The following is a 16,314-nucleotide window of genomic DNA, read 5'->3' as shown; positions in this document are numbered from 1 at the left end:
CCCCGACACCAAGAACTTGCTGGATCCTTTACTCCAGACGAACGATGGATTATATACTATTACTCAGTCACTATCCATAACCGTTTGTCTGAATGCAGGGTCATAGTGGTCTGAAATCTATTGTAGGGGAGTTGCAGTAATATATAGATACAGGCTGGGCAGGCAACTACTGAGAAGGCCAGTCTCAGGATACAGCTGAACCACCCGTACGCAAGCAAGCACACACACACACACACACACACACACACACACACAAACACACACACACACACAAACACACACGCTGACTGAAACCGCTTCTCCCGAGCAGGATCGCGGCGAACCGGAACCCAACCCGGAAACACGGGGCGCAAGGACGGAGGGGGAGGGGACACATCCAGGACGGGACGCCAATCTGTTGCACGGCACCGTAAGCCGGACTTGAACTCCAGACCTGCCAGAGAACAGGACCCGGCCAAACCTGCTGCACCACCACGCCCCCCTACCATCTGTACGGTATATTAGAACAAAAAATGTCACTGGAGGCTACTGTAGGAATGACACACACAGCCTCCTGCCACAAGAGGAGACCAACTACTTGTACAGTATATTATATCCATGTGACAGTGATGATGAAGTACAACGAGGATGAAGTGCCTGCTGTGAGACCTTCCATGTGGACCTGCCTACAGCTCTGAATCCTCCTTTTAAACTCAGTGTCACCTGTCCAGTCAGAGGGAGGAGTTCATGCAAACTGAGCTCTTCCTTCTACATTTATATCTGTGCACTGAGCAAAGAGGGAACAAACGCCGAGTCCTGGCTGCTTTAACTGACATTTTACCACAATCACACACATCCACAATGACCTTCTTTACTGCTCTCCTCATAATGACAACATGCTTAACAGGTACATTTTAATGACACATATAAGCTGCGTCTGCTCTTGAGTACTGAGATGGAGGTTTAATGTTCATTTTCTTTCCACAGGTGTTACTGGTCAGACACTGACTCAGTCTGAAGCAGCAGTTAAAAAGCCTGGAGAATCTCATCGACTCACCTGTACATTCCCTGATTCACTTTCAGTAGCTATGCTATGAGCTGGATCCGACAGCCTCCTGGGAAGCCACTGGAATGGATTGGTTATATTAGTGATGACAGTAGTGACATAGAGTATGGCAGCTCTTTTAAAGGCAGATTCACCATCTCCAGAGACAACAACAAGAACCAGCTGTATTTACAGATGAACAACTTGAAGGACGAAGACACTGCAGTTTATTACTGTGGGACAGACACAGTGAGTGGAGACACTGCAGGGCTGTACAATAACTGCTCCAGTACATCTCACACTGAGAGGCACTCAAGTGTGTCTCTGCAGCACTGTCTTGTACTTCTTGTCCACATCGTAGAACTAGCTGAAAATGGTATCTGCTCTAGTCAACTAAAAAAAAATATGAGCCGCTTGGAAGATAAATATTTCAGTACAGTAGATTAATTTCTGTTTTTCATAAAAAAAATGTTGAGGTGAAGATAATTTCTTCCTTCTGGCTTCTTTTTTTGAGCCCACTGAATAAACCACCCTACTTTTCAGCTTAATCAAAACACACACGCACACATTTTCTGAACCGCTTGTCCCATACGGGGTCGCAGGGAACCGGAGCCTACCTGGCAACACAGGGCGCAAGGCCGGAGGGGGAGGGGACACAGCCAGGACAGGACGCCAGTCCATCGCAAGGCACCCCAAACGGGACTCGAACCCCAGACCCACTGGAGAGCAGGACCCGGTCCAACCCACTGCGCCACCATGCCCCCCTTCATCAAAGCAGATTTGTAATAATAGAATTCCACTCCACATTTTATTTCTGAGCTCACATGCTGTGGAAAAGACATCCTTTCAACATCACATGTGCTCCCAGTTTGATTTCAGAAACTTTTCTTCATGCCATTTTGTAGGTATTTAGCTTCACCTCTACTGTGTCAGTGGCCTTTTGTAAAGTCTGTTTCACTGCATTCATGTTAAGAATTCCATTTTGTAACATTTAATTTAAGAATTTAAAGTTTATTTTGTTTGACTTTTTGTATAATAATTTGTGTTAGCAATAATTCCACGTTATTTCTATTGTATTCGTCAAACACTTCTTTATTACCAGTTCTGACATAATAAGCAATCTGGGAGAGAAACACTTTGAAAACCGTATATCAGCAAAATTTCATATAAAATATAACAAAATGTAATTTATCAGTAATAATGTTAGAAAAATTGGAATAGTACACACAAGCTTCCCAGAACAGTTTTATTTTTCACACAGATGTGTGCCTGCAGGATGCCTTCCTCAACATACTTGTGTACTGTGTACTATCTACCCTGCTGATGTCTGTGACAGGTATTGACATCATACCTCATGGACCAACAGGAATTATATTTTGAAAATAGATCTATTTCACTCGAATTGAATGAACCCCATAGGAGAGTGTGATGTTTGATGCAAACACTTTCTCCAGAATGAAAGCTTTTCTTCTGTCAGAACCTGTCTATACTTTGTTATTCTACAGTTTCAAAACTTGTAATTATATTTTAATTATATTTTGAAAATAGATGCATTTCGCTGGTGGGGGGCGCAGTGGCGCACTAGCGCACTAGGTTTGACCGTGTCCTGCTCTCTGGTGGGTCTGGGGTTCAAGTCCTGCTTGGGGTGCCTTGTGACAGATTGGCGTCCTGTCCTGGGTGTGTCCCCTCCCCCTCTAGCCTTATGCCCTCTGTTGCCGGGTTAGGCTCCAGCTTCCCGCGACTCTGTATGGGACAAGCGGTTTCAGATGGTGTGTGTGTGTGTGTGTGTGTGTGTATTTATTCACTTGTTCATGAGGGAATTTCAGTGCAGTACTATCATTGGCCAGAGGATGTCACTCTAATAAAGACTGTGAGTGGAACAGACATGCAGACACTCACACACACTCTCACACTTTGACTGAAACCACTTGTCCCATGTGGAGATGTGGCAAGCCGGGGCCTAGCCTGGCAGCGAAGGGCATGGGGCTGGAGGCACACCCAGGATGGGACACCATTCCATCACATGGCACTCCAACTGGGACTCAAACCCAAGACCCACCAGAAAGCAGCACAGGCCAAATCAGCTGCACCATCACACCCACTTAAGCAAAGAACAGTGTCTTTCTTATTAGCTACAGCACTGAGCTGTATTTCCTGACCAGGTATTGCATTACATTTTATGGCTCACTGGGTGGGAATGACCAAGAATTATACATAATTTACTATTTTCTCTTCAATACCATCTGTAAGGAGGGGGCGCAGTGGCGCAGTGGGTTGGACCGCAGTCCTGTTCTCCGGTGGGTCTGGGGTTCGAGTCCCGCTTGGGGTGCCTTGCGGCGGACTGGCGTCCCGTCCTGGGTGTGTCCCCTCCCCCTCCGGCCTTACGCCCTGAGTTGCCGGTTTAGGCTCCGGTTCCCCGTGACCCCGTATGGGGCATGCGGTTCTGAAAATGTGTGTGTGTGTACCAGCCGTAAAACGGCTTAGGTCTATTCGAACCCGCACAGATAGGTACAGGAACAGCTTTTACCGCGCTGCTGTAAAAATGTACAACACTAACCATTGTGCTGCCTTTCAAACTAGAGTTGGACTGCTCCACCCAAGCACATTGGTAAATTACACTGCCACTTTAAGCATTCTCATTCTCATCCTCTCGTTCTGAGTTCTCTGATTGTCAACTGGCATTATTGTTAGTACTGTTACCATTATTTATTGCTATTGCTGTTGCACTACTCACTGTCATTGTCATTCTTTTGTTTGTGCAGTATTTCTATTGTCTTTGCCCATAGTCCGTGGAGAAGCATTCAGGAAGATTTTCATGATACATGTACATGGTACTGGAAAACTTTAACTATTATTAATTTCAAATTCATAATTATGATGCACAATTGACTCAATAATTTTGTTCATAATTAGTAAGCATTAATGATCTTAATTAAGAATGTATTATATGCTGATACTCAATCACTATCCATAACCGCCTATCTAAAGGCAGGGTCGTAGTGGTCTGGACCCTATTGTAGGGGACTAGTAGTCATATTTGGAGACAGGCTGGTGAGGCTACTACCTTGGAGGTCAGTATAAGGATACAGTCGAACCATCTGGACAGTATATTATATCCATGTGACAGTGATGATGAAGTACAATGAGGATGAAGTGCCTGCTGTGAGACCTTCCATGTGGACCTGCCTACAGCTCTGAATCCTCCTTTTAAACTGAGTGTCACCTGTCCAGTCAGAGGGAGGAGTTCATGCAAACTGAGCTCTTCCTTCTACATTTATATCTGTGCATTGAGCAAAGAGGGAACAAACGCCGAGTTCTGGCTGCTTTAACTGACATTTTACCACAGTCACACACATCCACAATGACCTTCTTTACTGCTTTCCTCATAATGACAACATGCTTAACAGGTACATTTTAATGACACATATAAGCTGTGTCTGCTCTTGAGTACTGAGATGGAAGTTTAATGTCTTTTTTCTTTCCACAGGTGCTACTGGTCAGACACTGACTCAGTCTGAAGCAGCAGTTAAAAAGCCTGGAGAATCTCATCGACTCACCTGTACAGCCTCTGGCTTCACTTTCAGTAGCTATTACATGGCCTGGATCCGACAGCCTCCTGGGAAGCCACTGGAATGGATTGCTTGGATTAGCAGTGGCAGTGGCAGTAGCACCTACTATGGCAGCTCGTTTAAAGGCAGATTCACCATCTCCAGAGACAACAACAAGAACCAGCTGTATTTACAGATGAACAACTTGAAGGACGAAGACACTGCAGTTTATTACTGTGCGAAAGACACAGTGAGTGGAGACACTGCAGGGCTGTACAATAACTGCTCCACTTCATCTCTCACTGAGGGTCACTGATGTGTGTCTCTGCAGCACTCTCTTGTTCTTCTTGTCCATATAGAACTGTTCTAGAAATAGTCCACTCCTGTGTAATGATGACCACTTTACCTTATTTTATGAGGAATTATAACTACTGCTGTTCAAACCACATGGATTTGATGAGATATAAATGTTTCTGGTGTCAATCTAATACAGAGCTGTATTAATCACCTTGTGAATTATCTGCTCAGATAACTGGTCTGTCTAATTTTCCCAGAACAAATGAACTAAAGGTTTGCTGTTAGTAGAAAATCCAAGTTTCAACAAAAAGCTGAACATAATGGATGGAGGCTGAAGTTGACGCTGTCCGAGAAGATGAAGGGAACTTCTGGTCCTCACAGTTAAACACACTGGTGTATTATTGTGCAACAGATGCAGAACGACAAGAGTGTGTGTTTGCGGTGAACAAGAACAGCGGAAACCAGTGGGAGCGTCACTGTTTCACAGAAAGGAAAGCATTTCAAGTCCAAGATGTACAGTACAACACATCAGTAAATAAGGGAGAAGAGAAGTGATTCTTGGTCCTCTTATATTCTCGATTTGTTTGATTCCTTAAATAATAATGATATCCTCGCATGGCTTCTCTTATCACTGTTATCCAGAGAACCCTAAAATCATCACCCACTAATTCTCATCTTGAACACATCAGATCTTATTACCCTTTATATATAAAGCATGGCTTAATTTGTAATGTTTGTCCCTCAGATTCTCACAATAAACTTCCAATAACCACATTTTATATTCTTCAAATGAAATATCATGTAATTTCCTAAAGATGTTGCATTGTTTGTAACAGAAATCAATCATCGGCCCAATCTTCCAGAAGATGATTTTATCTTTATAACATTCAGGCAGGACCAGGTATCTTCAGAACTAAGATACAGCAAAAATATTATTAGCAAAGACTAAAGAGCTGTAAAAGAGTTGTAACTGAAGAAGAGATAATAGATGTAAGACTACAGTATAGGAAAAGAAATTGCATGAAATGAAGCACAGAACTGCCACTGAGGATCTCTGAACTGCAGATGACTGTGCACCTATAGTATATAGATATTATATATATATTATGTATGAGTACGCTATACATTTATTATATGTCACTTTCCCCGACTGAGGGAGACAACTCCTTCGTCTACCGTCTGCGTTTCTCTCAGTGTAACTTCATTATCATGCGAAGGAAAACAAACAAACAAACAAACAAACACACACACACACACACACACACACACACACACACACACACACACACACACACACACACACACACACACACACACATTTTCAGAACCGCTTGTCCCATAGGGGGTCACAGGGAACCGGAGCCTACCCGGCAACACAGGGCGTAAGGCCAGAGGGGGAGGGGACACACCCAGGACAGGACACCAGTCCGTCACAAGGCACCCCAAGCTGGACTCGAACCACAGACCCACTGAAGAGCAGAACCCAGCCCAACCCACTGCGCCACTGCGCCACCGCGCCACCACACCCCCTGAAAGGAAATAATGTAATGTAATTTATATACCATAGCTGTTATACGTGTAACCTTTCTTTCCAACACAGTGAATCATGGTTATGACAGTGTAATACACTGAATTACCTCAATTAACTGTTTACTGTTTTGTCAGGTTTTCTGAATTTTTCTTTCTTGTAAGGCTTTTCATTAGGAGGTGTCCATCAGGTACATCCTGTCTCCTGCCCTGTGCTGAACCACTCACCCACTCACAAAGGTTATAGTTTGTATTGCATACATGGACATGATTGTGCTGCTACAATTATGACTGTTTTCTTGACTTTTGGTGCTCCTCAAACTACACCTCTCAGGCATGGTATTAACGTTAGTTTCATACTCATCTTGTGTATCTCGGTTCTCCATAGTGTCTCAATCACAGGTGCACGACATAAAAAACAGAAAAAATTTCTTCAGTGTAGTTCCAGGCGCACAGGAGTGAATTTTGAAACACCACACTCAACATATGACCTTGATGTACAGTATGATGCACATCTCAGCTGCACATATCTGTGGATATTAAAAAATACTTGCTGAAGTAATTGATTGCATAGGAATAATCTTGGGCCATCTAGCATAAGCATCCATCATCACCAGAAACAACTGCTGGTGATCCTCAGCAAAATGTAAGTGGATTCGCTCCCAGGGTCCCGATGACCATTTCCACGTATGTACAGGAACAGGAGCAGGCATGTTATGCTGCTGCTGACACATGTCACACTGACTAACTACATTTTCAATGTTCACATTAAGAGCAGGTCACCAGAAAAAATTCCATCCTTACCATACCGCAGTGATTGTCATGAAGTTCCTCCAATAGTCTGTCATGTAATTTTTCATGTATTACTGCACAGTACCCCCAAAGAAGGTAACCACTGAACTTTTCCATGGAAAGTTCAAATTTATTTGAAAAGTATGGCTTAAGTGCTTCTTCAGATGTATGCTGTGGCCAACCACACATTACATATTCCTTAACCCTTCTAAGCACAGGGTCAGTCTCCGTTTCTTGTGCCAGTTGGAGTGACAAGTAATTCTTCAAGATAAGACACTCTATATACTGGACTGGACGTAAGAGAGTTGTCATCGTTCATGGGTGGTGCTGATAAGGCATCAGCATTTCCATGCTGTTCTGATCTCTTGCACTGGATTTCATCTCTGCATCCTAGCTGCAGTGAGGGTAGGTACCCCCATTTTAAGACCTAGAATTTTCAGCAGTGGCTTATGATCTGTTACTAACGTAAACTGTCTACCAAGCAGATAATCATGGAATTTCATTACTCCAAATAATAGTCCTAAAGCCTTTTTTTTCAGTTTAGGAGTAATTTCTCTCATTTTTTGTCAGCATCCTTGAGGCAAAGGTGATAGGTCATTCACAACCATCACTCATTCTGTGGGAGATTCTGTCATGGGCTGTATGATGGTGGAAAGATTAGGAATGAACTTGCCATAATAATTCAGCAGGGCTAAGAAAGACCTAAATTCTGTCACATTTGTGGGAGCAGCAACCTTTTCAATTGCATCAGTTTTTTCTTTCATGGGGTGAAAACCCTCTACATCAATGACATGCCCTAAGTGAGAGACGTTATTCTGAACAAAGGACCTTTATGTTGTCTGTCTCAGATTATATGCTTGTAGCCTCTTTAGAACTTCTAAAGCTTTCATATGCTTTTCAGTGTCACTTCCTGTGATCAAGATATCATCCAAATAACATATTACACCATCCATGCCCTGTAGTACTTTATCCATGATTTTCTGAACAATGGCTGGTGCACTAGCAACCCATACAGTAGCTGATTGTAGGTATATAACCCTTTTGGTGTATGAATGTTTAATTTAGTGTTGGTTGACATAATAATTTGTTCTGTCAGATCATTCTGCTTCACTTCACTTGAATAATTTTACCTTTGCTTATGGCCAAATGTGAACACTGATGTATGCAATGCACTTAGTCAATGAATCCAGCAATGAATCCATCTCCCCATCCGTTCATTCATTCTATGGCCAGCTTATCCAGTACAAGGATGGTTAATACCTTTTGAAGAAAATGAAAAAATAATGACAACTTTGTTGAAATCTATGAACACATAATACATTGACGGTCCACAACACTGATGACCAACAAGAAACCATTAAAACAACTCAAGTAATGAAAAATTAACCTTATATTTATTTATTTATGGGATGCCTTTGTCCAAGGCTATGTACTGTATAATGTTCAGTCAGTATACTAAGGGACTTAGAATTTTTTACATTGACATTACAATTACATTTATTCATTTAGCAGATGCTTTTCTCCAAAGCAACGTACATCTCAGCAAAAATACACCTTGTGCATTACATTAAGAGAAATATCTTTCTGTATTTTCAGAGAAGATGCATTACATTTTGATGGAATCAACCCAGTGGTGGGTTAAATTTTTAAGTCAAACAAATTCTGCATTGTTTGAGAGTCCTGATCAGTCTGGTAAGACAAAACACATATGGACACAGAACATTAGTTAAAATCCCCAAAATGATAATACTGTTTCATCAGATGGCTAAGTTCATTCTTTAGTGCAGTCCTGTCTACAGTCCAGCAGCACAGTAAGTAAAGTTTCCTCCTTTATACATGTAATTTACACACAGTTACTATAGTACCACACCCCCAGTGTATGCAAACCTGACTTAGTCCTGACTCTTAAATACCAGTGATGGACACAGACCCCAGCAGGAGACACTCATAGATCTTCACACCAGTTCAGCTTCAGCACAAACATGTTCCCTGTGTCTCTGCAGTTAATGCTGGCAGTGTCTCCTGCAAGGTAAATCCGTTGCTAACAGTTACTACAACCTGACATGTGAATCAAACTGGTAACTTAATAGATTCAAATGCAGCAGCCCTAACCACTACACTTCTCCTACTCACAGTCTGTTTAGACACCTGTTAATGTATCAATATTACATAAAAAACTTTTCTATTTCAATGCTTGAAAAAAGTATTTAATATGCATTTATTGCTGCTTTAAACCTTAAGAAATCCTTTCTTTGCAATTAATTACACACACATTTTCAGAACCGCTTATCCCATACAGGGTCACGGGTAACCGGAGCCTACCCGACAACACAGGGCGTAAGGCCAGAGGGGGAGGAGACACACCCAGGACGGGACGCCAGTCCGTTGCAAGGCACCCCAAGCGGGACTCGAACCCCAGACCCACTGGCGAGCAGGACCCGGTCCAACCCACTGCGCCACCGTGCCCCCATAATGTTCAATCAGTATACTAAGGGACTTACAATTTTTTACATTGACATTTTACACACACACACACACACACACACACACACATTTTCAGAACCGCTTGTCCCATACGGGGTCATGGGGAACCGGAGCCTACCCGGCAGCACAGGGCGCGGGGACACACCCAGGATGGGACGCTGGTCCGTCACAGGGCACCCCAAGCGGGACTCAAACCCCAGAACCACCGGACAACAGGACTGTGGTCCAATCCACTGCGCCACCGCACCCCCTCGCAATTAATTAATTTTAATAAATTCTAAACTTGCTTGAAATGTTTAAAGAATACAGGAAAAAAATGAATTTAAATTTTTTATTGTTTTGATGAATCATCTGGAGAGCAAATCAACAGTTATACACTTCCAACTTCCATTTGGTTTTTGTAATGCGCTGTAGTATCTGAATCAATGTAAATGGAAAGAAATTAATTTACTTCAAGGTGAGCTCTGAATTACAGTGCAGTAATACCACTGGTCAGAGGATGTCACTCTAATAAAGGCTGTGAAAGGAGTACAGTGTCATATAAGGTCTACAGCACTACTAACCCTGCACTGCATGACATTTTATGGGCCACTGGGTGGCAATGACCACAAACTATACATAATTTACTATTATTAAGTACAAATTAGAGGGGGTGCGGTGGCGCAGTCCTGCTCTCTAGTGGGTCTGGGGTTCGAGTCCCGCTTGGGGTGCCTTGCGGCAGACTGGCGTCCCATCCTGGGTGTGTCCCCCTCTGGCCTTACGCCCTGTGTTGTCGGGTTAGGCTCCGGTTCCCCGCGACCCTGTATGGGACAAGTGATTCTGAAATGTGTAATTACAAATTCAGGGGGGTGCATGGTGGTGCAACAGGTTTGGCCAGGGCCTGCTCTCTGGTGGATCTGGGGTTCAGGCCCTGCTTGGGGAGCCTTGCAGTACACTGGCATGACTTGCTGGGTGTGTCCCCTCCCCCTCCAGCCCTGCACCCTCTCTTGTCAGGTTTGGTTCCAGCTCACCACAATGCCACTTAGTGCAGGCAGTTTACATTTACATTTATTTATTTAGCAGATGTTTTTTCCAAAGCAACTTCCAATGAACTCTATGTAGTGTTATCAGCCCACACACCTTATTCACCAAGGTGACTTACACTGCTAGATACACTACTTACACTGGGTCACTCATCCATGCATCAGTGGAACACACTCACACACTATGAGGGAACCTGAGCAACATGTTTGGACTGTGGGAGGAAACCCACACAGACACAGGGAGAACATGCAAACTCCACACAGACTGAGTTGGGATTGAACCCACATCCTCTTGCACCACCCAGGCACTATGAGGCAGCAGTGCTACTTGCTGAGCCACTGGTTTCAGACTCTGTGTGCGTATGTGTTTGTGTAATTACAAATTCATAATTATGATGTAGATTTGACTCAAAAATTTTGTTCATCATTACCAAGCATTATTGATCTGAATAAAGAATGTGTTTGGCTTACGGGGGGTGCGGTGGCGCAGTGGGTTGGACCGGGTCCTACTCTCCGGTGGGTCCGGGGTTCAACTCCTACTTTGGGTGCCTTGCGGTGGTCTGGCATCCTGTCCTAGGTGTGTTCCCTCTCCCTCAAGCCCTTCATCCTGTGTTGCCGGGTTAGGCTCCAACTCCCTGCGACCCCGTATGGGACAAGCGGTTTCAGATGACGTGTATGTTTGGCTTAGATTATATGCAATTTGTCAATCACTATCCATAAACACCTAAAGGCAGCTGGTCATAGTGGTCTGGAGTCTATTGTAGGGGACTAATAGTAGTATATGGAGAGAGGCTGGTCAGGCTACTACCTAGGAGGCCAGTGGAAGGATACAGCTGAACCACCTGCACAGTATATTATATCAATGTGACAGTGATGATGAGGTACAATGAGGATGAAGTGCCTGCTGTGAGACCATCCATGTGGACCTGCCTACAGCTCTGAATCCTCCTTTTAAACCGAGTGTCACCTGTCCAGTCAGAGGGAGGAGTTCATGCAAACTGAGCTCTTCCTTCTACATTTATATCTGTGCACTGAGCAAAGAGGGAATGAATGCCAAGTTCTGGCTGCTTTAACTGACATTTTACCACAGTCACACACATTCACCATGACCTTCTTAACTGCTCTCCTCATAATGACAACATGCTTAACAGGTACATTTTAATGACACATAAGCTGTGTCTGCTCTTGAGTACTGAGATGGAGGTTTAATGTTTATTTTCTTTCCACAGGTGCTACTGGTCAGACACCGACTCAGTCTGAAGCAGCAGTTAAAAAGCCTGGAGAATCTCATCGACTCACCTGTACATTCCCTGACTCATTCAGTAGCAATTATATAGGCTGGATCCGACAGCCTCCTGGGAAGCCACTGGAATGGATTGCTTCTATTTATGACAGTAGCAACATATACTATGGCAGCTCTTTTAAAGGCAGATTCACCATCTCCAGAGACAACAGCCAGAAGCAGATATATTTACAGATGAACAACTTGAAGGACGAAGACACTGCAGTTTATTACTGTGCGAGAGACACAGTGAGTGGAGACACTGCAGGGCTGTACAATAACTGCTCCAGTACATCTCACACCGAGGGTCACTCAAGTGTGTCCATGCAGCACTGTCTTGTCCTTCTTGTCCACATGGAACTGTTCTAGAACTAGTTGAAACTGGTAACTCCTGTTTAATGAACTGATGTCCGCTTTAATTTATGAGGACTTAGAACTACTGCTTTTCACATCATATGGATTTGATTAAATATGAATGTTTCTGGGGTCAGTCTAGTACAGAACTGTATTTCCAGTTCACACATTTATGCAACAACTCTGTCATGGGCTGTATGATCGTGGAAAGACTAGGAATGAACTTGCCATAATAATTCAGCAGGGCTAAGAAAGACCTGAGTTCTGTCACATTTGTGGGAGCAGCAACCTTTTCAATTGCATCAGTTTTTTCTTTCATGGGGTGAAAACCCTCTACATCAATGACATGCCTTAAGTGAGAGATTTTATTCTGAACAAAGGACCTTTATGTTGTCTGCCTCAGATTATATGCTTGTAGCCTCTTTAGAATTTCTAAGGCTTTCATATGCTTTTCAGTGTCTCTTCCTGTGATCAAGATATCATCCAAATAAGATATAACACCATCCATGCCCTGTAGTACTTGATCCATGATTCCCTGAACAATGGCTGACACACTAGCAACCCATACGGTAGTTGATTGTAGGTATGTAACCCTTTTTTTGGTGTATGAATGTAAGGTATCGTTCAGAGCTTTCCTCTAGTGGTACTTGTTGATAAACTTGAGACAAATCTAATTTAGTGAATTTCTGATCTCCAGACAATTTAAAAAACAAATCCTTTGTTTGAGGTAAAAAATACTGCTCTATTTCCAACCAAGGGTTAAAAGTAAACTTGTAGTCTCCACATATCCTTACACTATTGTCCTTTTTGGGAATACACACAATAGGAGCTGCCCATTCACTGTAAGTGACAGGAGAGATTATACCTTCTGCTTCTAGCTTACATAACTCTTTTTCAACATTATATCTCACAGCACAGAGCACAGTGCATAACTTGCAAAATTTTGGCACAGCCTTTTTCACTGCATGGAGTTTAGCACTGATTCCCTTAAGCATCCCTAAATCTGACTGAAACACTGAGGAGTATCTGTCACACAACTGCTCCACTGTCTCACTCGTCACTTTCTTTATGACCAATTCAGATTCAGGTGACTAATCCAGTCTCTACCCATTAGAAATGGCCCATTACCTTTCACAACCATCAAGTCCAGCATGTGTGTTTGTTCCTTACTTTTCACTCTTACTGTGATTTTCCCCTTATGCTCTAGGGACTCTTTGCTGAACGTTTTCGAAACACAATTAGCTGGATATAGTTTTTTTTTGTAGAATCTATGGTGCTACAACTTCTCTGAAATCACAGAAACAGCTACCTCTGTATCTACCTCCATTTTCCCTCGCAGATTATTGATTTGAACATAATTACATTGTATGGTTTGTTTACTTTGTCCACATTCGTGTCAATAGCAAACAGTTCTGTCCCTTGCATGTCGTTTCCTCTGTGAACATCACTGACTTGTGACTCTTTAGTGCTGTCAAGTCCATCTTTCTGTAGCTGGGGTGCATTGCAATGTCCTCTACGCCCGCTCCCGTGTGCGATGCAATCCGATGCACAGAGTTCGTTGTTCCTCACGGTCAGTAGTGGACTCGGTTGTGGCGAAACGCCGTCTTGTAACGCGGTGGCATGTAACGGTGCGTTGTCCACTTTGCTTGCGCGGTGTCATTTTTTCCTTCCTGATGTGCCCGGCAGGCTCGCGCAAGATGTCCCCTTTTTCCACTTTCATGGCAGTCAGCATCTTTGAAAAGGGAAACATCTGGCTTGTGGCCCATAGGCCTGCCATTACATGTGTAGCACGTGTAGCCCCCTGCTATGTGTTTGTTGTAGTGCTATCTGGTTGGTTTAATTGAATGAATGAATGAATGAATGAATGAATGAATGAATGAATGAATGAGCTTTATTGCCAAGTATGTTTACACATACAAGGAATTCGTCTTGGTGACAGGAACTTCCACAGCACAGACAGAATGACAGTGACAAGACACAGATAATAAAAGTAGAGTGGGCTAATACAAGCTAAAAAAGAAAAAATATATAGAGTATAAATTACACAATATACAAAATAGACACTAGACATTATATGTTTCTACTGGTATGTTATATACAATGCAAAGGAAAATAAATAAGAGATATGATGTGAAAAATAAATATAAATATAAAATAGCGTTGTTTATTGCACCAGTTTACTCCGTAGGGAGCATTTAGCTGTTCATGAGGTAGATGGCCTGAGGGAAGAAACTTTTCTTGTGCCTGGCTGTCCTGGTGCTCAGTGCCCTGTAGTGCCGGCCGGACGGCAAAAGTTCAAAGAGGAAATGGCCTGGGTGCGAAGGGTCTAGGATGATTTTGCCAGCCCTTTTTCTCACTCTGGACGAGTACAATTCTTGGAGAGTGGGGAAGGGTGTGCCGATGATCCCTCCAGCCATCTGGACTATTTGCTGTAATCTTCTGAGATCTGATTTTGTAGCTGAGCAGAACCAGACAGTCATAGAGGTGCAGAAGACAGACTGGATGACTGCAAAGTAGAATTGCATCAGCAGCCTCTGTGGCAGATTGAACTTCCTCAGCTGGCGAAGAAAGTACAACCTCTGCAGGGCCTTCTTCACAATGGAGTCTATGTGGAGCTCCCACTTCAGGTCCTGTGAGATGGTGGTGCCCAGGAACCTGGATGACTCCACTGTTGCCACAGTGCTGTTCATGATGGTGAGTGGGGATAATGCTGGGGTCTTTCTTCTAAAGTCCACAATCATCTCAACCGTTTTGAGCGTGTTCAGCTCCAGGTTGTTATGACTGCACCAGACAGCCAGCTCTTTAACCTCCTCTCTGTAAGCAGACTTGTTGCCATCCTGAATGAGGCCAATGAGTCTGGTGTCGCCTGCGAACTTCAGGAGCTTGACAGAGGGGTCTTTTGCAGTGCAGTCGTTGGTGTACAGGGAGAAGAGCAGTGGGGAGAGCACAAATCCCTGGGGGGCGCCAGTGCTGATCATACGGGTGTTGGATGAGAATTTTCCCAGCCTCACTAGCTGCTGCCTGTCTGTCAGGAAGTTGGTGATCCACTAACAGATGGAGGTGGGCACAGAGAGCTGGGTTAATTTGGATTCGAGAAGGTTTGGGATGATGGTGTTGAAGGCTGAGCTGAAGTCCACAAACAGCATCCTTACATAAGTCCCTGGTTTGTCCAGATGTTGCAGGATATAGTGCAGTTCCATGTTGACTGCATCATCCACAGACCTGTTTGCTCGAGAAGCAAACTGCAGGGGGTCCAGTAAGGGTCCAGTAATGTCCTTCAGGTAGGCCAACACCAGTCTTTCAAATGACTTCATGACCACAGACGTTAAGGCGACAGGTCTGTAGTCATTAAGTCCTGTGATTTTGGGTTTCTTTGGAATGGGGATGATGGTGGAGCATTTGAAGCAGGAAGGAACTTCGCAGAGCTCCAGTGACCTGTTGAAGATCTGTGTGAAGATAGGGGTCAGGTAGTGAACACAGGTTTTTAGACCAGCTGGTGAAAGACTGTCTGTGCTCGGTGCTTTTCTTGTCTTCTGTTTCTGGAGGACCCGACACACATCCTCTTCACAGACCCAAAGTGTAGGAAGGGGAAGAGTGGGGTTGCTGGAGGTGTTGATGGATGCATGGAGAGAAGGTCAGAATGTGTGTGGGGTGTGAAACAGGGTTTTTCAAACCTGCAATAAAACTCATTCAAATCGTCGGCCAGTTTTTGATTCGACACGGTGCTGGGGGATGGTGCCTGTAATTGGTGATGTCTTTCAGGCCTTTCCACACTGATGCAGGGTCGTTGGCTGAAAACTGTTTTTTTCAGCTTTTCAGAGTAGTTTCTCTTAGCCACTCTGATCTCCTTTGTCAGTGTGTTTTTGGCCTGTTTATACAAGACTCTGTCCCCATTCCTGTAGGCGTCTTCTTTGGCCTGACGAAGCTGTCTGAGTTTTGCAGTGAACCACGGTTTGTCGTTGTATGTTAAATGAGTCCTGGTAG

This window comes from Scleropages formosus, chromosome 3, assembly GCF_900964775.1.
Source record: "Scleropages formosus chromosome 3, fSclFor1.1, whole genome shotgun sequence".
In the NCBI taxonomy this organism is placed as follows: Eukaryota; Metazoa; Chordata; class Actinopteri; order Osteoglossiformes; family Osteoglossidae; genus Scleropages; species Scleropages formosus.
This window is presented reverse-complemented; position numbering follows the sequence as displayed.